The sequence below is a fragment of the Dicentrarchus labrax genome, unplaced genomic scaffold, assembly GCF_905237075.1.
Source record: "Dicentrarchus labrax unplaced genomic scaffold, dlabrax2021, whole genome shotgun sequence".
Lineage (NCBI taxonomy): Eukaryota > Metazoa > Chordata > Actinopteri > Moronidae > Dicentrarchus > Dicentrarchus labrax.
In genome coordinates this window covers 22,239,409-22,266,159 of record NW_026136713.1, presented here as the reverse complement: position 1 = coordinate 22,266,159, position 26,751 = coordinate 22,239,409, and the positions used below count along the sequence as shown (strand labels likewise).

Below are 26,751 nucleotides of genomic sequence, written 5' to 3'. Positions count from 1 at the left end.
GTTTGTACAGTGTTAATAAAGTTGTGTGTCTGTACAGTGTTAATAAAGTTGTGTGTTTGTACAGTGTTAATAAAGTTGTGTGTTTGTACAGTGTTAATAAAGTTGTGTGTTTGTACAGTGTTAATAAAGTTGTGTGTTTGTACAGTGTTAATAAAGTTGTGTGTTTGTACAGTGTTAATAAAGTTTGTGTTTGTACAGTGTTAATAAAGTTGTATGTTTGTACAGTGTTAATAAAGTTGTGTGTTTGTACAGTGTTAATAAAGTTGTGTTTGTACAGTGTTAATAAAGTTGTGTGTTTGTACAGTGTTAATAAAGTTGTGTGTTTGTACAGTGTTAATAAAGTTGTGTGTTTGTACAGTGTTAATAAAGTTGTGTGTTTGTACAGTGTTAATAAAGTTGTGTGTTTGTACAGTGTTAATAAAGTTGTGTGTTTGTACAGTGTTAATAAAGTTGTGTGTTTGTACAGTGTTAATAAAGTTGTGTGTTTGTACAGTGTTAATAAAGTTGTGTGTCTGTACAGTGTTAATAAAGTTGTGTGTTTGTACAGTGTTAATAAAGTTGTGTGTTTGTACAGTGTTAATAAAGTTGTGTGTTTGTACAGTGTTAATAAAGTTGTGTGTTTGTACAGTGTTAATAAAGTTGTGTGTTTGTACAGTGTTAATAAAGTTGTGTGTCTGTACAGTGTTAATAAAGTTGTGTGTTTGTACAGTGTTAATAAAGTTGTGTGTCTGTACAGTGTTAATAAAGTTGTGTGTTTGTACAGTGTTAATAAAGTTGTGTGTCTGTACAGTGTTAATAAAGTTGTGTGTTTGTACAGTGATAATAAAGTTGTGTGTTTGTACAGTGTTAATAAAGTTGTGTGTTTGTACAGTGTTAATAAAGTTGTGTGTCTGTACAGTGTTAATAAAGTTGTGTGTCTGTACAGTGTTAATAAAGTTGTGTGTTTGTACAGTGATAATAAAGTTGTGTGTTTGTACAGTGTTAATAAAGTTGTGTGTCTGTACAGTGATAATAAAGTTGTGTGTCTGTACAGTGTTAATAAAGTTGTGTGTCTGTACAGTGGTCAGTGAGCTCTGTGTCAGGATATTATAGAACAGATTTTAGTGTCTGTGGCTCTTTAAAGATTAGTGAACTGAACGGAAGAGGATTAGATAAGTTCTGATTTTAAAGTCAAACTTTTTCACATGGTCCTAATCTTCTTCCGTAGTTGAGAGTTAACTTGTTTATAAAGGAGATATTATTTATGGTATTGACACATTTAGGAAACATAAAATAAACTCAAATTCTCTTTTTTGGTATTTATTGTTTTTTTCTGTGCTTTAATTTTCAGGTTAATTTCCACTGTATTGATCCTGTGTGTTCCTACCTGGATGCTAATTAGCTTCTGGCTTTGAAATAACTGAAATACTGCAACAGCACAGCTGTAAAATAATGATTGATTGATTGCATTAAACTATCAGTTATTGACAATAATGAATCCGCTGTGCGGTCGCCGTCGGCTTCGAGCTTTTCCAGCAGAACAAACGAGAGTGAACCGTCAGAGACCCCAGAAGGTCAGACGTCAGACGTTTTCCTGGACGACGAGGCGAGTAGAGCGGAAACAAACGGGAGGAGCGTTTGATGCTGTTCAGAGAGTTTACAGCAGCCGGGTGGAGACTAGAGGCCTCGGGGACGCACAGCTGCTGGAAATCAAAGGGCTTTTTTATGTTTCACGTTTCCTGAAGCTGAATGAGAGATTTCTACAACAACACACCTGCAGGTTTTCTGCCAAATCTAAATTTATTTTCATTTCTCAAATAAAAAAAGAAAGAAATGTTCACTGTAAAAAAATATACGATAAAGTTCTGGCAAACAGTTTATTATCCTACTAAAAGGATATAACAGTGGTTTTCTGTACATTTTACTGTCTGTAATATCAGAAAACAACTTTATTCTGTATCAATTCCTTTAAAATCCTGTATAAATAAAGGCTTTTTTTACTGTTACAGAAACTGTATTTAACCTATTTAGAGTTTATAGCCTTTTATTGTCGTGATTTGACAGTTTTTCACTGTAAAATATTCGGCTGTCAAAAAATAACGACACAAGAAGTCCAAAATTATAATAATAAAAAAGAGGTAAAATAAAAATAAGCAGTGCATAAACACAGTAATAACGTGTATTATTCTGCTGTTGTACTAATTAAACATACTTTGACCTGCATTCATATAGAAATATAAGATTGTATGTTATGTAATAAAATAGTATAAAGTATAAAGATATTATTGTATAATCTTAGTATGGAATATTGTATTAAACTATTTACATTATATTTACTGTCACAGTTTTTTACTGTTAAATCTACAGATTGTTTTAGTTTCCACCTGGATGCTCACACATTTGTTCACCTGTTGGACAGCAAACAGACGAATCAGCTGCGGAGAATAAACCTCCGGATATATCAGGACATATTTTATTCATTTATATACGTACAGTGTTCATGCTCCCTTCTGTTCAGTCATTTCAGTTCCTACCTGCCTTGTTTTACAGAGGACACGTATGAGTGTTACAGTTGAGCTGTATAAAGTTTATCACCTCACACACATACAGATCTATACCTCCACATGATTAAAAGGGGACAACTGAATAATTATTACTTCCACAGTTAAATATTTTATTCTTCCTCAGGAAACATAAATTCTGATCTTAAAGTGTTTGTAAAGTAAAATGTGGGTGTTGGTGTACAACAGTAAATCCTGCTCTCGCTCCCGCAGCGAGCTCTCCACGTCTGTGAGACGGAGTTAATTAAGGTGAAAGTCGTGGAGGAAAGACGGTAAAGCCGCCGCTCTCGGCTGCTTATCTGAGCGGTGTGAACAGGTATTTACTCCGGCTGGGAGAGACGCCAGCTCCAAGAGCTACCACACTAACGCCGGATTAGCGGCGGGGCTCTGTCAGCCCGGTTTCACCCAGGGGCCTCGCATTGGGAGCCGATCTGTCGTTGGCGTTAAGGCACGGTGGCGGCGAGCGCTGCAGGTAGAACTGAGTGATCAAACACACCCTGTGGTTTCCTGCATGATCCGGGACTCTAAAGGTGGTTTTAGGTTTATTTTAAGTGTCCTCCTGTTTCTGGATCAGTTTCATTTAAGACTTCTTGTCGTTTACAAGCTGAAATATTTCCGAATGTTTCAGTATAAACACATCAGAGTGATATATTCTGTTAACATCATCAGCATCAGATCAGATTCTATAATCCTTTATTGATCCCACAGGGGAAATTCAGGAGTTGCAGCTGAATGCATATAGGATATGGAGTGCCCAGGTAGCTCAGCTGGTACAATGTACGCCCCATGTACCACAGCTAAACCCTTCCTGCAGCGACCCGGGTTCGACTCCACCCGGCGGCCCTTTGCTGCGTGTTGTTCCTGATCCAGCTGGAGGCGAGTGAGTCGCCGCTTCCATCAAAAACAGACGTTTAGAGCACTGTCTACAACGGGCGCCATCAGCTCTGGCGACCGCAGTGTCGCGGCCGTGTCCGGTGGAATTTGGGGGTTAGAGCTCTTACAAGAGAGTAAAATATCGACTGTGATGTGAACGTAACTCATCGCTGGTTAAACCTCATTTAAAGCCAATCAAATAACAACAGCAGTAGGTTGGATGATGGTAACTGTCCAACTGAGTTACTTTATTCTGTGTTAGCTTTGTTGTTCCTGAAGGCAACGTTGTGTAACTTTGATTAGCACCCAGCAGCTAACAGCTAGCAGGTAGCAGCAATTTAAATTGTGCCTGTTTAACAAAGCTTTACCTTTCATTATTTTATGGTGTTTTATGTCATCATATAATTCATTTTAATTGTGCCTGTTTCAGTTTACTCTTTTTATTATTGTTCATGGGGGACTGATTGTAATTTCTTCTGTATATAATTTAATCTGGAAGCTTGAAAATTCCTTTACAAATAGAATTATTATTATTATTATTATTATTATTATTATTAGGACTTTAGTTGGCCAAGATTTTACAATCAAAATACGGCCCCAATGAATGCTGAAATCTACAGACACAAACAGATGTGTAGTAAAACAAAAAGTGTATTTTTGGAAGTCGTGTTATGGAAGCAAGACATTAAAAAAATATTTAAAAAAACAAATCTTTCCTGTTAAATTACCATTTCTTATGTTAATTTTTAGCTCTAAGAGTTTGGTATTAAGTGGCGTATTTTAATTCGTGGAACAAAATATGAGAAGTTTTTATTCTTAAGTGAACCTCCATTTCCTCTTAGTGGAATAAAAACATTTGTAATCTGCAGAGGAAGCGGCGCTCAGAGTCTCGGCTGCGGCTCTAATCAGCTCTGATTAACATGATGGACAGGCTTCAAATAATGTCTGTCTTTGTCAATCAAGTGTCACCTTTAAAAGGAGCCTTCAGTCACATTTCACTGACAGGAAGCATTAAGTGAAGAGGGAGGATGAGAGGAGCTCAAAATGAAATTTTTCCCTCAGCGATATTATCACCTTCCTGTGAACGCCGCCGCTCCGCCACCCCGATAAGAGCGACTCCTGCCTTTTAAAGAGGCAGAACGACGTGCCAAACACACCGACACGGCCACTCTTAATTCCCATTTTATCTGTCGGCAGTCGTGGTTTGAATATTTGTGCGGCGGGGTTTCTCTCTGCACGTTTCCCTTCGCATGTTCTCTGCCTGTAAGTCGGCGCCGAGGTCTTTGTGGAGGATTTTGTTAAATTATACAGCGGCTGATAAAGCCACTCTGCAGCTTTAAGGAGTTAAAGAAGAGAAAGAAGATGGACTGCAGAGAGGAGAGGAGGAAGAGGAGGAGAGTCGACTTTGAAGAGCAGCCGGTTAATCCACTCGGCAGATTTGGCGGCACAAAGAGAGGAAGGAGGAAGAAGGCTGACTTAAAGCCTCGCTCCTCTTCTTCCTGCTCTCCTTTCTGCCCGGTTTCTTCCTCTTTCTCCTCTCCGTCACCGTGACGGCGCTCTGTGCTTGAAGAGAGGAATTACAGAGGATTTCTAACAAGGTTCAGTCGATTATTGAACCCTGAATTCTGACAATTGTCTTAAAACGAGTGAGAAGAATCAGTTAGAGGAGCGAGGCAAAGTTTAAAGAGCCTGAAAAGGATTTCTTTATTATTCTGGATAAAAAAAGTCAAAGGTTATATCTTAAATTCACTTCTAACTCCACTGGAGGTCGCACTGGAGCACCTCAGGCCATCACAATGAGCACTTCAGCCAACCAGACTCCACTGATAGAAACAGTAATTTTAGCAAATAATGAAAATCATAAAACAAACTTCAAACTGGACTGAAAGGAAATAAGTCACCAGAACTTTGTCTTTCCAACAATCACCAACTCTGGTTTGGTGGAAATAAATCCTTAATTCACCGACGTAGATGATAAAAACAGCAGTTTCAGTCGGAGCAGACCGGCTATGGAAACAAACCACAGAGAGGCTGCGATACAACACAGGCAGAGGGAGAGAGACACCATGTGACTCTGTGTCTTTATTAAAAACACAGATCAGTTAGTTGGACCTCACAGACGTGTATCTGGTTTACGTTCACATCCTGTAAGCGTGTGTGTCAATGTTTGTGCAGCAGCTTCATATAAACATTGTTTGTTGGCTCCGTCCATCGAGCCCCATCTGCAGGATTGTTTTTGGTCCTGAGTAAATTATTTAACAAGATAGTAGCGGCAGCACATGTTGGAGTTTTTTGGAAGTCGGTTTCCCCCCAGAGAGCGAGTGGGAAGGATGGTGGGGGTGTGGGGGTGTGTGTGTGTGTGTGTGTGTGTGGGGGGGGTAAGTTTCTGTAATTTTTTACACAAACAATTACATGTTCATATTTTATAGTAGTGTTGGGCTAGTGACTCAAAATGGATTACTTAATACTCTTTTCAAAAGTAATATTAAGTTACTTATTACTCCCTGCTGACAGTAATTAGTTACACTACTAGTTATATTACTTTCCTGCTAATCCCAACTGTAATGCGATGCGAAGTTATTTTAACTCAAAAACAGTTAAATCAAAACATTTTAGTAACACAAAGATTCTTGATGAAGTTGCTTTTATTAGTTTACTTTTAAGTGACACTGAGTTTTAAGTTATAGAAATATTCCTGATTAAGTACTTTTTACATTTGTTTTCACAGAACAAATAAAAATCCCCAAAATAAATCAGTGTCACTTAAAATTAAAGCTACTTGAACAAGAATGTTATTTTAACTTAAAAAATTGAGTTTGTTTCAGCTATTTTTATTGAGTTAAATAAACTTGTGTAATTTCTCCCCAAAATTCAGACTTAATTAAAATCCAGTTTTGTTTGTTAAAATCAAAGTAATGTTTCCATCTTCCAAACTAGTTTCTTCCACGATTACAGAAATGAATCCTGGGATGTGATTGATTGTTGGACTTTAAATCAGTAGGAAACAACAAAAGTAACTTTAATATTATTCCTGAAATTCATCGGTAATTAGTTACACTACTGAAGCTGCGTTCAGGTTTTGTTCAGTGGTTTTAATAATAAATGCTCAGAGTTTCTCTCCCTGTGATAAACACACGTGCTTTAACTGCCCGTCATTAAATATGTTTATATTATTCAGCTACAAGTAAAACTACAGTTTCTTTTTTAAACATTTAAAAAGTACAAAGTATTACTAAGAGTATAAGTTACTGTTTAACTGTTGATGTTTGACGCTTAATTAATAGCAGGTATCTAATAAAAATAGGACATCATGTGTAAAATATCTGCGTTGAACGAACCTTTATGTGATCGTGGAGCTCTGCGGCACAGAGAAAGAAGATTTATCAGACTGTGAATCAGGATGTAGAATATCATCAGAGTTTAATGACGTATGCAGCCTCAGTGCTGGAAATGAGACGTAACTACTTTTATAATGAAGCAACAACAGGAACTAAAGTTCTTCTTCATTCATTGTATAAAGAAGAATAAAACATAAATACAGAGAACCAGAGGACTGAAGAATCACTGGGAGACGCTTTCTGTCTCGTTTCAGGATGCAGAAACACAAAAATACTTGAAAACAACAAAAATAAAAATAATCAATCACATTGTTTTAAATCTTAAAGGTTGAACTTCTGCATTAAATCAATATACTGACTCTTTTTTAAAGCTTTTCTACCAGAATGTTCTTCCTTATTTTAGTTTCTCTCCTAACAACTTCTGATATTGTGGTTATTATTATTAGAATTAAGATCATTAATGTTATTAAAGATAAAGGTAACGATGGAGACTTCAATGTGGTTGTGGAGGTTTTAAGGGAAAAGTTTGTTAATCTCTGCTTTTATCTTAAAATCTGAACACTTCATCCAGTGAGATTATTTCATATTTTAAATATAAATTAACTTGATTCAGTGATGATTAACTGACTTATGATGAAAATCTGCTGAAATCTTTCACTTCCTCTAATAAAGTAAGACTTTTATGGCTCATTATTGGGCTGAATGAACTCCACGGTCTGTCTCTGTGTGTATTTTCCTGTACATTATCGTGCATTTGAATGCATCACAGCGAGGCCGACACTCTGCAGCGTCCGGTGAACTCTCGTCCTTCGTTTAACTGATGAGGACAAAGAAAAGGGGTGATAGTTTAAAAATGGCGTCCGCTTTTAAATCCATACGTCGGTCGGTTCCTCAGTGGGAGAAAGGAAGGAGTGTAATTACACGGAGCTTTAATGGGGGATTGATTCGTAACTGCAGGACATCCTTGAACCAGATCCTTAAAAATGAAGGCAGAGGAAGAAGAGGGGAAAGGCGCCTTAAGTGAATTTAAAAATGCAGGAATAATTACACATATACTGCAAACTAATTAAGAAGCTGTGAACTCTGCGGCCTCATTCCTTCCTTGCAGTGATTACAGGACTCATATTTCAGACTCCCGCAGCTAATTCCTCTGCTGCAAACGGACAGAAGAGACGAACAAACTCCACCGAAATGGACCGGTGACATCAGACATGGACTTTTTTTTTTTTTTAATGTAAAAAAAAATTAAAAAGGAAGAAAGTCAGACTCTGGTTACTATTTCAAAGTCGTCATATTAATTGTGTTGGAGGAAAAAAAGGAGAAAGTCTGTCTGCTAAGAAACATGGATATTTTTATAATTCAATGGATGTAATTTATATCTGCACAGCACCAGAGTCCAGTCAGAAAAACGCCTAAAATTACATTAAAAAGCTCCAGTGTGCAACATTTAGAGGCTCTATTGTTAGAAATGGAATATAATATCCACAGGTATGTTTCCATTAGTGTTTAATCAGCTGAAAATAAGAATCATTTTGTTTTTGTTACCTTAGAATGAGACGTTTTTATCTACAGAGGCAGCTGATCCTCTACTGGCGGGGTCCACCATGTTGCTATCGGGGGTGCAGGGGCAGAACTAGAGGGTATAAAATAAACCTAGACGTTTACACAGTTTATTTTTTAAACTAAAAGTGGAATATCGTCACAAACTATCAGTTTTACTTTACTATAAGCTAAGTTAGCATAGCGCAGATCAACCAAACACTTGTTTGCTCGTCATCTTGCAGACGACAAACTTTCGTTGTGGGAACAAACTGTAACTGACCTCACATGATGATCTGTTATGGTCACATAGACTGATAGGTGTTGATTTCTGTGTCTTTGTCCCAATCAGGACGAACAGGTTTTTCTAAGTAAATATTAATAAATGTGATATATTTCAGTCTCTGCACACTTTTTATACCAAAATCTAAAACAGTGAAGCAACAGATTTATAAAGGACCAAAACTGAACCTGAATCTTCCTCTTTTCTCCTTTTCTATCTTTCTATCTCCACCCCTTCTTCCCTCTACTCCTCCCACCTCTTCCTTCTTCTCTTCATCATCATCGTCCTCGTCTTTCCTCTTCTCTCTTTCACACTTATCTCTTTCTTTCTTTCTCCACTCTTTTCTTTACTCCTCACACCTCCTCTTCCTCAGCCCTCTTTGCCCTCTTATACTCCTTTTTCTCTTTCTCTTTCCTTCTCCTACTCACCCTTCACCCCTACAGTAGCCCTCTATACATCTCCTCCTTCCTCCTCTTCCTCTGCCTGGCTGTTATCTATCCGTCTTTCTTCCTCTCAGCGTTCATTAACAGAGACTTTAAAAGTCTTTATAAAGAGGCATTCAGGTGTCTGGTGCAGCGCTGTAAATCAGAGTTCAGCTGTACATTACTTATGATCAAAGCTATTGATGACCTCAACTGGCAGGAAGTGTGGATCCATCATATGCATATATCCCTCTGTCATCACATTCAATTAATACAATTATTTATCATTTATTATTAATTATCAGTGTTTTATTGTCCAGATTCTCCATATTTCCTTCTTGCAGCAAGAAGATTAAATATTATAACTTTCAGTCCGATCTCCAAACTTTCCGACTCACAGCGGTTCAGAGTCGGACAGGAAGTTGGTTCGTCTCCAGGAAATGAATCTCAGTTTATTTTTAATGTGAGAAACAACTTCCACACATTGTTTCCTCTGATGGCGACAGGTTGACGCTGCCGCTCACGTCTTCGTCTCGTGAACTGAGAAACATCCATACACACACCCATACACACACACACACACACACACACACACACACACACACACACACACACACACACAGGGCGGCGTTTCTGCTGCGTTCACAGAAATCTGGATTTCTTCTTTATGTCGCTGTAATCTTGTGTTTCAAAAACATCGATCATCAGTCTGATCCCGCTCTCCGTCTGTCCTCTGAAGCTCAAACACGTCCCGCTGTTTCCCATTCAGGCGTCCCTCACAAATTAATTTGTTTCCCCGTATTGTGTTTATTATTATTTTTTCCTTCTTTTTAAAAGTCTATCTGACATCCAGTATGACAGATTGTCAGTGAGCGCCATAAAACTCAAACAGCAAGACTGCAGAGTCATCACTTTAAAAGCACAGTTCAGTGTTTCTGCACAGCTGAGAGTGATTTTTCAAAATAAAACAATAAAAAGTTTAATTTTTACCAATGTTTCATCTGACAGAGCGACTTTCTGCATCTCCTCTCTGCAGCGGCTGTTTGATTTCAGCTGAGAGTGAGACTCTGCTTCCATTTTAGGACATTTCACAGGTGAATATTTCACATTTAAAAAGTTTGATGGCGTCTAAATGCAGCCATCAGTGTAACGATATCGCCTCTCAAGGGGGCCGAGGACAATGACTGCAGGCAGATGGAAGAAAAGAGACAAAGCAGCGATTAGACGGAAACATTAGAAGTGTTTATTTACAGGCTGATGATGTTATATTCACAGTACCGAGGACAACGAGGTGGTGAAATAAGACGATCACACGGAGACGTGTCGCCAGCTAAACCACCGTTTTCCTGTGGTACAGTGCGCCTGGCGGGCACTCATCTTTTGTGCCGCACGTCAGGGTTTTCTAACGGGTTTTAGACGTGCATAAAAGTGAAAAACTTTAGCTTAAGGGGTGGAGCTACTCATCAATGTCACACTTTGTTAGTTTCTAAATGTTGTTTATCAGTGTATAAGCATTGGTAAACTGTCAAAATTCAGTTTTTATCAGTGAAAACAGCAATAATTAGGCTACTGTCATTTCACAGTAGTTCCTGTAAACTTACAGATTTCTGAAGTGTGTATAAAAACTGAGGTAACTGGGCCTGTTAGCATGTATAAAAACAGAGCATATTGCCTATAACAGTGATTCCCAATCTTTTTCTTTAAGTGTATATAGGAATATTTTATATTCAAAAAATGAACCCAAACAGTGAACTCTGCAGGTGAATTTTGAGCAGTTTATTTCCTGTTTACGGAACTTTTTATACAATTATCTGTCTGTGTTACGTATTTTTATCGTGTATAACAACCATACAGACTTAATATTCTTCTTTTCTGACAGATTCACTGTCGTTTGGCTGTTGTTCTGTTAGACAATTTACTTTCCATTAACCTTTCTCCACAGAAGTGACCAGATGCTGAGATATTGGCCTACTGTGTGTATATTTTTATATTTAGTTTTTAAAATCAAGAAGTCCTCATGAAGCTTTAGCGACCCCTAGGGAGGGTCCCGACCCACAGGTTGGGAACCAGTGGCCTGTATACTGTGTTTTTGCAATTTTCAATTCAATTCAATTTAATTTTATTTGTATAGCGCCAATTCATAACAGAAGTTATCTCAGGACACTTTTCAAATAGAGCAGGTCTAGACCGAACTCTTTAACATTAATTACAGAGACCCAACAGTACCACCATGAGCAAGCACTTGGCGACAAGGGCAAGGAAAAACTGCCTGTTAAAAGGCAGAAACCTAGGACAGATCCTCCGGCTCTAGGTGGGTGGTCGTCTGTCTCGACCAGTTGGGGTGTGAGAGAGAGACAGACAGACAGACAGACAGACAGACAGGTGCACAGCAACAACAGTATTGGCAATGGCAGTCTAGCAGGACCATGGCAGGAGGCTCCACCAGGATCGACAAGAACCTGCAAGACGAGACAGCACAAGAACTCCGGGGAAGAAGTGGAGTTAGTAACATGCATTAATGGAACATGAATGAGTGCAGAAAGAGAGAGGAAGAGAGGAGCTCAGTGCACCATGGGAAATCCCCCGATAGTCTAGGCCTATAGCAGCATAACTAAGGGATGGTTCAGGACTCACCTGATCCAGCCCTAACTATAAGCTTTATCAAAGAGGAATGTCTTAAGCCTACTCTTGAATGTGGTGAGGGTGTCTGCCTCCCGAACCACAACTGGAAGCTGGTTCCACAGGAGAGGAGCTTGGTAACTGAAGGCTCTGGCTCCTGTTCTACTTTTAGAGACTATAGGAACCACAAGTAGCCCAGCATTCAGAGAACGTAGTGTTCTAGTGGGGTAATAGGGTACTATGAGCTCTTTCAGATATGAAGGGGCCTGACCATGAAGAGCTTTATAGTTGAGGAGGAGGATTTTAAATTCTATTCTACATTTTATAGGGAGCCAATGCAGAGAAGCTAGTACAGGAGAGATGTGATCTCTTTTTCTAGTTCCTGTCAGTACTCATGCTGCAGCGTTCTGAATTAATTGGAGCATTTTAATGGACTTATTTGGGCAACCTGATAATAAAGAGTTGCAGTAATCCAGCCTTGAAGTAACAAATGCATGGATTAGTTTTTCTGCATCTGTCTGTGATAGGATGTGTCTAATTTTTGTAATATTTGTAAATAAAAAGGACACAGCTGAGCTCTACAATATGTTATTTTATTTGATTCCCTGCAACCATTTGTTGACCCCCCAGATATTGAGGTTGGGGTTGAGGCCCACTGCCCCAGAGGGCCCGTTATTGTGTTTTAAATATGACAGGGGCGTCCAAGGAGGCACTTTTGAGGTGTTTTATTCAAACATGGGGTCACCAGGGGTCTTAATCTCCCCCAGGTCAGTCCACCACTGAAAGGACAAATTTGTAGGACTGTGTATGTAGCCGTAAAGTTGCCGATTGAATGGTGGTTCAACATGGCGGACTCCGCCAGAAGAAGACCCGCTCTCTCTTATTTATAAGGTAACAAAAACACAATGATTCTTATATTCAGATGCTCATACAGACACTGGACCTTTAAAGAACGTTATCACCTGTTTCTGACTCGAGTTTCGGCTTTCTGTTTCACAAACGTCACATTTCTGTTTGCGCCCGTTCGAGTGTAATTAAATGTAAATCTCTGTGCGGCTGTGTGCTCGTTGAGCTGCAGACTGACAGAAGGTGAGTCTGATATTCTGCGGCAGATGAGAAAGTCGCCGCCTTGCCGCGAGACGTGTGTTTTATCCAATCCTGCCATCACCTCTGACAACAAATAATACCTGAGCCTCGGCCGCATCGGCAGCCGCAGCAGCAGCAGCCACCAAATCTCATTAAGTCAGAGACGGGAGAGGCAGCAATTGTTTTTTATGTTGTCTCCCCCCTCCTCACAAACACACACACACACACACATTTCGTCTCTGCAATGTCGGAGCATAAAAATAAAAGCCGGTCGAACCTCCTCCTCCTCCTGTGCCGCCTCTGGCTCTGCGACGGGACGTTCTCATCAAATCATTACTTTTATTAACGGTCAGATGGCTTTTTAATAGAATCGCTTTATTATGTCGTTTCTCATTTTCGCCCTCACGGTGAAATTTCATCCCCCCGTTCTGTTGATGTTTTCTCTTTTCATATTTTCTGGCGTTTATGGCTGCAGGGTGTCGACACCGCCGAGAGAAATTTTTACATTTTGGAGGACGCAGGAGGAGGAGGAGGAGGAGGAGAACAGGTTATTGGTTTCTGTTTGTTTCTGATAATTTGTTTTTAGGGAGCATCCAGTTCCTCTGTCTGCGAACACACTCAAGTTTTTCAGGAGTAGACATGTAACATGTCAGAATATTTTCAAGGCCATTAGCTTCACATAGGAGCTGAGGAACAAACATCATGAATCACCAGCTGCGGGCGGAGTGAGTTTATCTGATGTGCCGGAGATTAAAGCCATTACACCTGAGCAGAATCTGTCACAGGTAGGCCGCGCCGCGCCGTAATGCGAGGTAGCATTTAATCTAAGAGGAACACGATATTCAGAGGACACGTTGGTGTCAGCACACGCAGTAAAAACTGAAGAGAGACATTCAGCCATGTTTCTTTTACACCAAAGTCTGAGTGGATTCTGATTGGCTGCTGGGTGTCCATTCATTCCTGACTGCATTAGAACCTTATGGGATGGGAATGAATCCAGGTATTAGTCAGACCCTCAGGTGTTAGCAGGGAGTTATGGCTCATATAAAACATTAGATTTTAATTGCAAAACATATAAATGTATATAAATATAAATATAAATGAATTATCTTATTTAGTTTCTTTGGCCCGTGACTGTGGTATAAGTGTGATAATGCTCTTCCAGGTGTCCATTATCAGGAACTAATGGTCATTAGTGTGCAGGATTTAGTGCCATCTAGAGGTGAAGTTTCAGATTGCGACGAACTGAACACCTCTCGCTCTCGTCGGTATTTGACAACCTGGGAATGAGAACGGGCTGTGAAGTGTGTAGGAGAAACTACGGTGGCTGTAAAGTCCCTATCTACAGTCAGTGTTTGGTTTGTCCGTTCAGGGCTACAGTAGCAACATAGCGGCCTCCTTTAGGTGATTAAACACTAATGAACAAATATATTATATTTCTGACAATAGATCCTCCTCAGTGTTATACACTGGACCTTTAAGGCCCTGACACACCAGTCACTCGCGCCAACAATGAGCGTCTGTAGCTCTAGTTTTTGCGGCACCCTCGCCTTCGGCTTTTACGGCTGACTGAGTGTGTTGAATCGGCGGCAGAGGCCATCGGTGAGAAAGATCGCTCTGATTGGGTGTCCAGCTTCAGTGAATTAGTGCATGAGAAGAGAAACAGAAGCTTACGTCAAGAGAGCCGACAAACTAACATCCATAGAGCTGCTTCTGTTTATATCTGCAGTCCGAGGAACTGCACTTAGTGCGATTTGGTTTTTGGTTGCATTTTGTAGTTGTTTTACTGACAAGATGAAACAGGCATTTAAAAGTTCAGTTTTTGGTCAATGTCAAAGATTTTTACTGGCTAACGTGTTAAAACAAGCCTTATTTTAAAAAAGTAAAAAGCTATCTTGAGTTTCTATTCTTCACAAGAGTTACTTTAAAAGAAAGATTTTCATCCAACCAAACACCTAAATACTTATATCAACTGAGTCCTGATTTAGAGAGTTGTGTTATCTGGGGAATGAGCCGTTCAAAGTGTCATAAATTTGGTTTTCTTGAAAATAATTTGGACTAAAAGCTTAAATCACATATTTCAGTGTTTTGTTTTGATCTTAAGAAAGATTCTCTGAGACTTCTTTATTGTTGTTGTTTTTTTACCCTCCATAGCCTCCAACATGGCCGACGACCCTACGTTCCCGGTCGTATCCTCCTGACCCCCGCGACCTCCATCTGAGGAGGTAACGGGGTGACTTTCTGATCAAATATCACACATTTATTTCCAGCGCTCTTCATTTGGTTTTCAGTTAATAAACAATCGATGGCGTCGTCCTCGTGAGAAGGAGTCTAATTGGAGCGCGGCTGATTATCTGTGGCTGGAGAGGGGAGGACAGAGACGGAGTGACTGTTAGCTGAACTGGCAGGTGGTAAAACAGCAATTATAAAACTAAACTTTGTTGCTTCTCGGAAAGCGTGTCTTATTTGTAACGAGTGAAGTGATAAAAGAGGAAAATAATTGGATTTTTTCCCTCTGCCGTTCTCGCCCTCCAAGTCTTAAATGTTTGGGGAAAAAGGATCTTTGAACAAAGTTTATTTCATTCTAACCTTTGATTAACGGTTTCCCTACTCGAGGCCATGCTGCAAAAGAAGCAAATTATTCTCGAGATCAAGCTTTTAGCCATCTCATTATCTATTTGCCATCTCTCCTCAGTTTCTTCTTCACTCTTCCAGACTCAAAATGATGTGTCTGTCCTCTGAAAGTGGATGCGGTCGCGTCTCTTTAATGCTCATTTACAGTCTGTTGTCTGTTGTTGTCTTTCAGCATCTGAACAACAACAACAAGGCGACTGGGTTTTTATTTAGGGAGGCCAATTAGAGGAAGTGACCGACCCCGACCGACCCGCCCTCGGTGTCTGTGTCTCCGGTTTAGGTCCGGATTTTTAAATAAAGTTAGCCACCGTTGAGAAGGACTTGAACCCAGACGACCTTTGAAAAGTCGGCGAGCCAGACGCAGCGCTGTTACACTGATGAAAAGTGTTTAATGCGACTAAAGAAAGTTCATCGTCTGGCTCGACTTTTACTGTGAAAGGAAGTTATATCAGCGAGCAGAGACAGAACCCAAGGTCATTAAAGACCGGAGGTTAAAGGTCGGGTCTGACTTCCAGGACTGATGGCTGCAGCTCTAACTGAAGGTATAGAAGTAGTAGACAGTCTCAAACCTGCACTCTTTCTAATGGCCAGCAGGCGGCAGCTCCACTCTGGTAGTATCGAGTCTTATGGAGAAGTTGATTTATGAGCTCAGTAATGAGCACTAATGAGTTTATGGTCTCAGTCTCTAGTTTCAGTCTTCTAAAAATATCAGATGACAGATATTGTGAAGTTTTTGTACAAATGTTTTATGAAATTAGTAATTCGTGCTCCTTTTTAATCAACTTAAGGCAAGAGAAATGTATTTATAAAGAACATTTCAAGGCAACCGAAAGTTCTTTACAGAGTTCAGAAGCAAAAGCACAAACAAAGTAAGAAACAAATGATAAAAACAACCAGACCTGCAAGCAGGAATAAACGGGGCCCGGCTGCACCGACGACCAGAGGAAGCTACACAGTCGATCTCGCAGGCCCACGGATGCGATGTGAGTCGCAGGTTGAGAGCAGCACAGAGACAGGATAATATTTGGTTAGGTTATTTCAGGGTATTACGTGATTTTGCAGATTCCTGTTCTTGTTCCCTGTTCGCACTCACCCTCAGTCAGATGTAGGAAAGTACTGCTCTGAGTTTTGTGTTAATCGGACATTGGATATGATAACACTTTCTGTTTCAAGTAGGATGTTGTTCCTCTATAACTGGCAAATTTAACATAGTAAAATTCTTTATACAACTTTTGATCATCATCATCATCATCCAGTAACTCTCTGTGCTGAGTTTCTGCTTGGGAGGAGTTAAAAATAGGTTTTGCGATTAGCTTATACCTCGACATCGTTGTGCAGTAACTGGAGTTACCAACGGAAGAATATTAGTAAAAATCTGACTGGTTTCATTGCACATGCTGGCCCATTCGGGTTTGGACCTCTGATTAAAGCAAGACAACAAAAGCACAATAAAATCCGACAGACAAACAACTAACGAATGAGTTTGATTAAAGAGATTGCATTAATTAAAAGAAGTGGTAAACGGGTCGGTCTCTAGATTGGATTTGAAAGTAGTCTCAGTTCTTCCGGCAGTTTGTTCCACATTTGAGCAGCAAAGAAACTAAAAGCAGCTTCTCCACACTGAGTTTTATAGAAGCCCATTTCCATCAATATGACAATAAAAAGTTTCTTAAAGTCATTATAATCAGAACATTCTTTAAAATATTGAATCCGAATTTCAAAATAAGACTTTGTGATAATAAATCATATCGAGAAAGTTACAGAATCTTTATTTGTTGTCGTTATATTGGCAGAAATGGGCTTTCATATAGTTTTGATCTGTAATCTGGACTTATGGACAAGCAGTCGCAGCCGGTAGCCGATGTGGAGATCTGAGGACTGGAGTTAGATGCTGCAGCACTCTGGATCAGCTGTCTGACTGATAGCTCAACATTATGGTAACACTGATTGTTTTCAGGGTTTGGTTTAACTCAATAAACACAAAGGAACCCTGAGACAAAGCTGTTGACTGAACGGTGAGATGCTGAGATGACGGAGAACAGGAGGAAACTGTAGAGCTGATGAGTCGATGGAAGACAGGTGAGCTGAGGAGCAGAGGAGGCCACGCCCACAACACACAGACAGAGAGAGACAGACAGGTGACAGTGTCTAATAAATATACAAAATCCTGATTGACCCTGATCAGTTTCAGGCTTCCAGTTAGCCCCACCCACTTCTGGTTTAAGCCCCGCCCATTCTGAGTAACAAGATAATGGAGTACTTGTTCAATTAATCACCTTATTCAGAGGGATATCAAACTACGGTTAGCCTAGCTTAGCATAAAGACTGGAAGCAGCAGGGATGTAGTGAGAGAACCATGTTCCAAACTGGTGCCCCATTCTAATTAATCACCAGGTGCAAAAGACAATAAAGTCAATATATTTTGTCATGTATCAGATTAATGTGTGCTGAATATTTGACACCAGAAATCACTTAAATTTGGACCAGAACATACGAGTACAGTAAGAGGAACACCATAACTGAGGATGTAATCTTAAGGGTTTAAAATGACATGTTTAATTTCACCTGGACTTTAAAAGCTGCTAAAAACTATTAATTAGAAGCATAATTATTATGAATATATGATTATATCGAGCTGTATTTTTGGCTATTTGTGGTTCTGAATAAAGTTTCCCCTCTGGTTTCAGCTCTCTATATTACAGCTTTACACACTCAGCAGTGATGAATCAGGATTTTCTCATCAGAAGTCGTCACTGTCTCTCTCTCTCTCTCTCTCTCTCTCTCTCTCTCTCTCTCTCTCTCTGAGCTTCAGCTCTCCAAACAATCTTTGTTTCCTCCGGCAGCTTCAGTCCATTCATCTCAGTCCACTCTTTAATATTTAATCTGCAGCGATATGATGTGCGAGGCCCCGCCCCGCCCGCCTCACCTGCAGCTGCATGAAGAAACTCTGGAATACAGACATGAAGAGTTTTATTATTCTTATGTGAGCGTTCTGCCAGTTTCAGCTCTGAATTATTAACGGCGCCGTTACCTGCAGCAAGGTCTGAGCCCATAAATATTCACCTCACATTCAGCCGCTCATTAATTAATCACAATGCCAGACTCAGAATTATGGATTTTAATATTGTGAATAATTTATGACGAAGCTTTATTTTAACCATCTACAAACAACTAATCAATATGATGAAATATGAATCTGTCGATAGGAGTCGTCACCGGAGGAAAACGACCAAACTTTTTAAAACCTTCTCAGGCGGTTTTTATTTATCCCACAGCAGCGTTCAGTTTGCTTTCCTCTTCGTTTCTTTTCCAGTTAACGAGCCCGGTGCCGCGACCTTCCGCCTCGGCGAGCATTAGCTTTAAAACGGTCAACAAAGCCGCGGCGTTTAGCTGCCGCGTGACCTGAGCCGCGACCGCAGTAATTTCAGAGAAGAACACGGAGAGCAGAGAGGCCTTAGAAGGAGGAAGAAAACAACATCCACGTCTCAGATACAAACGCTGAGAGTGTGTTTCCCCGACTAAAGGTCAGAGTCTCTTTATCTCCTCAGCAGCTCCGAGTTCACAGATGGTGAGTTTATCTCGTCAAGATCAGTAGACTACATGTTATTGATCTGGAAGACACGGGCGACTCCAGATGGTTTTAAATGCAGAAAGAGAACTTCTCTGCACTGTGGGGATAAAACTTTATAAACTTTCAACTGTTCAAACCACATAAAACCTCAAGTATTTGCATAGAGCTTAACAAAGCACAAAGTGTAATGCTAAAAGAGAAAGTTGCACTTTTTGGAAGCTTAGTTGAAAGAATTTATATATATTTAAACATTAATAGGCAGCAAATTCTTTGTTAAAGATACAGAGTCACATGGTGTCTCTCTCCCTCTGCCTGTGTTGTATCGCAGCCTCTCTGTGGTTTGTTTCCATAGCCGGTCTGCTCCGACTGAAACTGCTGTTTTTATCATCTATGTCGGTGAATTAAGGATTTATTTCCACCAAACCAGAGTTGGTGATTGGACCAAAACTAATAAAACTCTGTTAGTCTTTCCAACAGTTTGAAGTGTGTTTTCTGATTCCTGGATTTGTTTTCGTAGCGCTGTAGCACTGTGGCACTGTAGCGTCCATTGTTTTGATCTGAGATGCTGTTCTGCTCTAGTGCAACATCTTATTCATTTCATATGAATAACCTTTAAAGGAACACTATTAATGTTCTAATTCTACCAATATTACCAATATATCAATATTCTCAGTAATAAGGTATAATATCTAGAAAATGTAATTATATATATAATTTTATATACACATACTATATTAATAGCTACTTTAACTTACATTAATACACATGTTTAAGATTATAATATAGCTGCATTACCTGTACTGTATATTCATAGCTCTATTATAATTATAGCCTCTATTTCCTTTAAATTACACTGCTGTATATATTGTACATATATCCTCCTGCTGAAACCTGTTCAATGTTCCATTAATCACATCTTAATATACAAATCTGAACATGTTGCACATATAACTCTTATTCCTAATTTTATATTCTTATTTTATTATCTTATATTTTTCTATTGTATTTTCATTTAATGTGTATTTTCTAATCTATTATATTGTGTTGTATCTGGAGCTGCTGTAACAAGAGAAATTCCGCCAGTGAGGGATCAGTAAAGTTTATCTTATCTTGACATTTATTAAGTTTTTATTTGATCACTTAAAGTTGGATTTTAGAGTCAATAAAAGTCTGACAGAACTGAAGTACAGAGTACGTGGCCTCATGTTCTGTGACCTTTAAGCTACGATCGTCCTGTCGGGCTCACAGAGACGCTGCTGTACTTTGTGTTGATTTCAGGTTTTTACATGTGAGCGCCCCCTGGTGGCTCAGAGCGGCTGTTCACTGATGGAGGCTGAAGGAAAACAGGATGGAAATGACTTCTCCTCTCTGCACGGTAACGAGCTGCAGCCACACGGCATCAAACCTCCGACAGTCTCGCCGAGTCCGCTGCTCTGATTGGACGTGCAGAGCTTCAAAGTGTGAATGCGACCGACAGCTGTCCTTCCTGTTTGGCGCTTTGAACTGTGGGTAATTGCTCCAGCTCTGCGTCCTCTGCCGAAAAGCCTGAGCGATTGGAGGCCAAGAGGCCGGCGGCTCCGTGTCCGCAGCCCACACATAATGACGCAGGCGAGAGCTCGTCTTCTGGTCGCCGTGAGTCGTGACCCGGCTCGCCGTCTGTGACAGCGATGACAAAACACAGAGTTGGTAATGAGAATTCTCATTATTCCGGCATTATCCCTCCGTTCTGTCATCTCAACCTTTTGATGGGAATCTGAACACAATCTGGCCCCCCGTTCCCCCGGCCCCGGGCCCCCGCCACTTCATACATCCCTGGCATGATTAAAACGTCTCGCTGTAGTGGCGGCCAACTACAGCGAGCGTGACGCGCCTCAGAGCGAGATTAAAAGCCGTTTGACTCTGAGAAGCCCCGGCTGCCACCTCAGGTGTGTTTTTAAGGTGAGAGGCTGTCTGGGAGGTTTTCTGCTCGCTGTTTATCCTCCTCCAGCTCGGCGAGGAACCTGTCGAAGTGTCGGCTCGCTCGCGGCGGAGCGGGACAGCTCTGAACTGGGGGGTTTCTCTTAAAGTGAAAGCCAAAAAGCCTCGTGTCTCCTTTCTCAGTTGGCACCAGCTGCAGAGCCTCAGAGCACAAAACTACATCAGATTTTAGTGTGTGTGTTTCACTATGACATGCACACCTGAACACGGCTGATTTTACCCCAAAGTTCTTCTTCAGCTTTTAAAACGGCCGATGTGTCAGTTTATGGACTGAACTGACTGAGTTTGTGGGGCTGTGACACTGCAAAGACTAAATTGAGTTTACCTTAAACATGGCAGCATGCAACTGTTGGTGGGTGATGGTGCTCGAAAATGCAAAGTTTTTTGGGAAAAATAAGAAATAGGAAGCCTAAAGCTGGAAAAAGAGAAAAGAAATCGTCTGTAGTGCAACAGTTGGTGTGAAATCTCAGAAAGCATAAACTGACAAATCTTATAAAATTATTGTTCACTCACCGATTTATAGTTTTCAAAATCTTTACGTCAGCAGTTTGCACAGTACATCCTTTTTATGGGACTGGCAACTTAAGAAAGGACTCAGTCTTGGTACATTTGGGCACCAGCTCTACCAAATGAGCTTCCAGGGTTCCCTAAAACATTTGTTTTATTTGGTGTGAAATGGAAACACATTTTTACAATTAGAGAATGTAAGAATGACTTTAGGCCTACAACAATGATGTTGTTGTTTGTCTAAGCCACAGGGAGCCACTCCAGAGGAGCTAAAGAGCTGCAGGTTGCCTGCCACTGATTTACGAAGGTGGAAAAGGTTCACACTCTTTACTCCAGCAGAACTACAGATATAAGGTGGAAATACAGGCTCTAAAATGTTTCTCTAAAGGACATTTCTACCAGCTATTTCTCCGCTAACTGAAACTTTAAATGTCTTGTTAGGTCTTTTACATTATTTTTCGCCATTGTACATCCCTCATGAGTGATATGCACCAGTTTTGGGGATGTGTGCAATGATGAAAAACCAAATAATAATCAATAATTCAAGTAACAACAAGCCTGTTTTGAAAGTGTAAGGAGTAGAAAGATATTTGTTTAAAAATGTAGGAAGTAAAAGTAAAAGGTCAAAAATAAGTACAAAAACTAATTACAGTAACTAAGTGTTAGTACTTTGTTAATTCCCCTTTGCTAATTTAACCTGGACGAGCCCCCATTCGTTTGCCCAATCCCCTGACCCAAAACAACCAGATAAAGACATATTTAAAACCATAAGATCCATAGGGATTTATTAACATAAAGACACACAAACAACCAAGATGCTAAATCAAGACTCAAAAGACACAAATCAACAGAGAAGCCCACAGAGAGCAGCAGTTCCAACACCAAAACCCTCTCAGTCCAGGGATTTTCTGTTGTCTTTTGCTAAAGTTCTCAAAGAGAAAGCGAGAATCGTCCGTAATCTGGAGAGGGTTTGGACACAAATTGGCCTAAAACAGGCTTTAATGTACGTTAAGGAAACTGCTCGGGTTGTTATTATTTTATTCTCCAATGAATCAAATCTCTGGAGGATGCAACATGCCCAAAAACTTATTCAATAGGTTTCATACATGGACGTTGCTAAATGGCCATATGTGTGAAAGTCAGTACGAATATGTAATATGACCAGACAAACAAAAAAGCCTCTGAGACCCATAACCGAAACCCAACCGGAAGTCGTCCATTTTGAATTTTGTGGTCATTTTTTGTGATTTGCTAACGATGTATTTTAACACCGCTCCGTGGTGCTGTGTAGAATTTTAACGAATCGCCATGAAACAGGAAGTAGTTATAACTTCAGTGTACCTTTTCCAACATCAAACATTTGATAACAGTCCTGCCCTGAACACATCTTCATACCAATATTCACTCATACTCATAGCGCCCCCTACTGGAAACAGGAAGTAAGCGTTGTATGGCAATCATCACCTCATTTATGTGAATTTGAATGGCGTGGTGTACGCTGACGCATGACATGACCGCAGCACCCCCCCTGATTATCACTGCTTGCAGCTTTAATTGAATATTTAATTCAGTTTAATCTGCAGTTAATAGTCTGGATCTGATTCAGCGTTTACAGATTACAGATGTGGGTTGGAGACAGTTCTGTAAACTACTTTAAAACTTTAAAAAAACTAAGATATAACTAATCAGACGTATTACTTATTTTATATTTGCTTTTTTGTTGAAACTCGTAGAAAAACAGCTGAAGTGAAAATGTGTGTAAGATTTCTGTTGTTTCACTGCAGCTCATTCTGCGCTACAGAGCTGATTCATGCCCCTGTGGGCTGGTTGGGCCTCCTCCTCCACCTCCTCCTCCACCTCGGCTGATTATTGAAACTGTCCTCTGGGTGAGAACGTAAAGCAATAACACACAAAAGCTAATTCGGTTAACCAACAAGCACATTGGCCCCCATACAAGAGAAAGGGCAAAATCTAATAGTCAGGTGGCAATATCTGAGCAGAATTACAGCATTAGTTTTCATCAGTGTCCCCCCAGCAGCTAGGTGGGGCTGCAAAACACGTCTGCTGAAATCTAATTGAGAAAAACTGCATTAACTCTGGGATTGTTTGCAGTTTTTTCTTTCTTTCTTTATTTTATTTTTTCTTTGGGTGCTACAAAACTTCTGGATCGTGTTTTGTGAAAATGAGTCCTAGCATGAGAGATGATAATGTGAGAAACTGGATGATGATGTGACAGAGTCGCGTCTGTAATAACATAAATCAAAGGCCCCAAAAAACAGCCGTTTGATTTATGTTATTACAGACCCGACGACGGATCGGGAAACAAACACGAGCCTCACAGAACTCTATTAAAAAAAACAGCGATTTTAAGACGTTGTTTCATTAACTTTGCTGCTGCGTTTTGATCACTTTTCATTCATGTTTGGTGAAAGGCAGAGATATCGACAGCGTGTTAGATCTTCCAGTGAGGGATGATTTGCCTCTGGGCAAAAAAAAAAGGGACATTCAGCAGTCAGAAAATAGGGGAGGGAAAAAAAACGACGACACCAATTTCTCCTGCCCACCATAATTGGCAGTAATGCCGGGCTTGGCAACCGGGCCCCAGTTGCTAGACAACCATCTCTAAAGCTTTCAATTTACAAGCTGTCCAGCAAATAGGTTTTTATACGGGATGTTTGGTGCTCACAGAGTGAAAGGCAGCCAACATGTTTGTTAACTCCTGTTTCATTTTTCATTTTAGTTCTTTTTCCTGCGCGCCGGCAGCTGAAATGGATCCAATCTGGCAGGAGGCGGACATTTGTGTTTCTGCTCAGAAAAGTCTGAGACGGGCAGGGGCTCTGCTGAGCTGCAAACAAACAAACAAACAAACAAACGGACAAACAAACATCTGTTGTGATGTGAAGAGGCTCTGCAGAGACACAACTCTGAATGTGAGGAGGGGTCAGAGGTCACGGCTGCCAGTTCAGTCGACCACAGTCTTGTGCTGCGGGTGCAGTTGACACGTGCACACATTTCGATTGCCCCACCTGGTGCCTCCATGACAAAAAGCCCTCTTGGATGCCACTATGGTTGATATAATGATAATATTCATGGCAGAAACAACCAGAAGTAAAAGTGCTGCTACCAAATGGAAAAATACCAAAAACCTCCCAGTTTAGAAGATCTTTACTTCCCCAACAGTGATGGTCTGTGTCCAGCTCTTCCTCACAGGTTAGTTAATGACAGACAGTCAGTGAGTGTGTCTGTGTCCAACTCTTCCTCACAGGTTAGTTAAGACTGACAGTCAGTGAGTGTGTCTGTGTCCAACTCTTCCTCACAGGTTAGTTAATGACAGACAGTCAGTGAGTGTGTCTGTGTCCAACTCTTCCTCACAGGTTAGTCAATGAAAGTCAGTGAGTGTGTCTGTGTCCAACTCTTCCTCACAGGTTAGTAATGACAGACAGTCAGTGAGTGTGTCTGTGTCCAACTCTTCCTCACAGGTTAGTTAATGACAGACAGTCAGTGAGTGTGTCTGTGTCCAACTCTTCCTCACAGGTTAGTTAATGACAGACAGTCAGTGAGTGTGTCTGTGTCCAACTCTTCCTCACAGGTTAGTTAATGACAGACAGTCAGTGAGTGTGTCTGTGTCCAACTCTTCCTCACAGGTTAGTTAATGATGTTACTGAGTCAATGTGAGCAGATTGTGTCTGTAGATTGAAGAGAATCAGAGTCTCACTGATGGTGGAAATAAAGGTTTTACTTCCTTAAAACAGCCGTTTTTTGAATGGAGTTTGGTGTGACAGTGTGGAGCAGAGGCGATTTGAACCTTAATAATTCCCATAAACTGAGCTGACCTACCTTCTAATAATGAACCTTGGAAACAGCAGAAAGTAACAGGAAGTGGAAATAAAGCCTCCTGTTTTCTTCTTCTGTGGTCTCGTAGTAAAAGGTGGATTAGTAAACAAACCACACAGTAATGTGTGTTTACAGTAACGTCACATTGGACAGACAGAGACAGATTCAATAAGGTCGCTGTATCTGGTTGATCCACTGTGATGGAAGCAGACCTTGATTACAACCTGTTTCTCAGGTACATATAAAGCCAAACAACCAGTTAAACAAGTTTATTTTGAAAGTGTAACCAGGCGTTGATATTTATAATCACTATCATGACTGCAGATTAATAAAGTGTTAAAATCGTGACACTGCCACGGTGAACGTGGGAAGATACCAGGTTGAAATATTCCATATTTATCACTCAAAATGTTCTGATGTTTGTGATATTGATTCTAGTTTCTTCCATGAATGTCTCCCTCACATCGTTCTGTTGTGTAATCACCATATTGATTATGTTTAATTATGCTAATGATAAACTTACAGTGTCAGTAGAATACTCATCCAAGCTCTGATGAATAATCTGAGATCTTTATGTTGTCTGTTAAATAATGATCATAAATATGAATAAAAACCAGAATTAAAAGAATAATTCACTGCAGCAGAGAACAAAAAACAACTTCTGTGCTTTAAATCCTCCTCTGCTGCCCCTCCTGGGCTTCCTCAGCCCCGATATTACAGTGGCCTTTTGTCAATAAAGCACACACACACACACACACACACACACACACACACACACACACACACACTCACATTGGTCCTGTTCAAAGTCATGCTTTGGGCCCAGAGGCAGGTCACCGGAAACTGCTCTGTTCAATAAGTTATTAATACTTGATGCTGGTGGCCGCTGTGCATTATTTAACAATAATGATAACGTCTGTTCCATTATAGATTAAAGGAGCTCGCCCACCCCCCCTTTTTTTAATCAGGCCTTTCAAAAAGACAAAAAATAGTCCGGCTGCTGCGCGGCCGTCCGACCGAGACACACAGTGCGATGAGGACGGCGCCCACAGGCTCCACACACACACACACACACACACACACACACACACACAGCTGCAGCTGACAGTCAACACTGGATATAAATACATATACAGATATATATGTATTTATATCCAGATATAAATACATATTAGTAACATATAAATACACACTGGTAACATATAAGTAAGTTTAAGTTCTTGTTCCCAGCTATAAATACAGATTATTAACAGATAATAATGGACTTCCTCATCCTCAGTGCCGTATTTATTTTGTTGATTTGTTGTGGCCGTTTACATGACAATGTTTTTTATATAAAAAGGTTACGTTTTGTTGCGGTTTGGAGTTTCCTTTACACGACATTTTGGGGCCTAAAAACGCAAATTTTTCAAACTGGGTTCCAGAATGCGATCTTTTGAAAACGCCACTTTGTGCATGATTATTATTATTATGATTATTATTCATCCAAGTAACCGCGTGTGTGAACAGGAGAACAACAACAATGGCG

General features: G+C 40.3%; 1 long non-coding RNA gene across 1 annotated transcript; it reads left to right on the top strand.

Annotated features, from left to right (window-relative positions):
* Positions 1-24,671: 24,671 nt before the first annotated feature.
* Positions 24,672-25,140, top strand: LOC127374681 (uncharacterized). Its single transcript, XR_007887143.1, has 2 exons — positions 24,672-24,763; positions 24,869-25,140. It is a non-coding gene; the product is annotated as an uncharacterized LOC127374681 (long non-coding RNA).
* Positions 25,141-26,751: the final 1,611 nt, after the last annotated feature.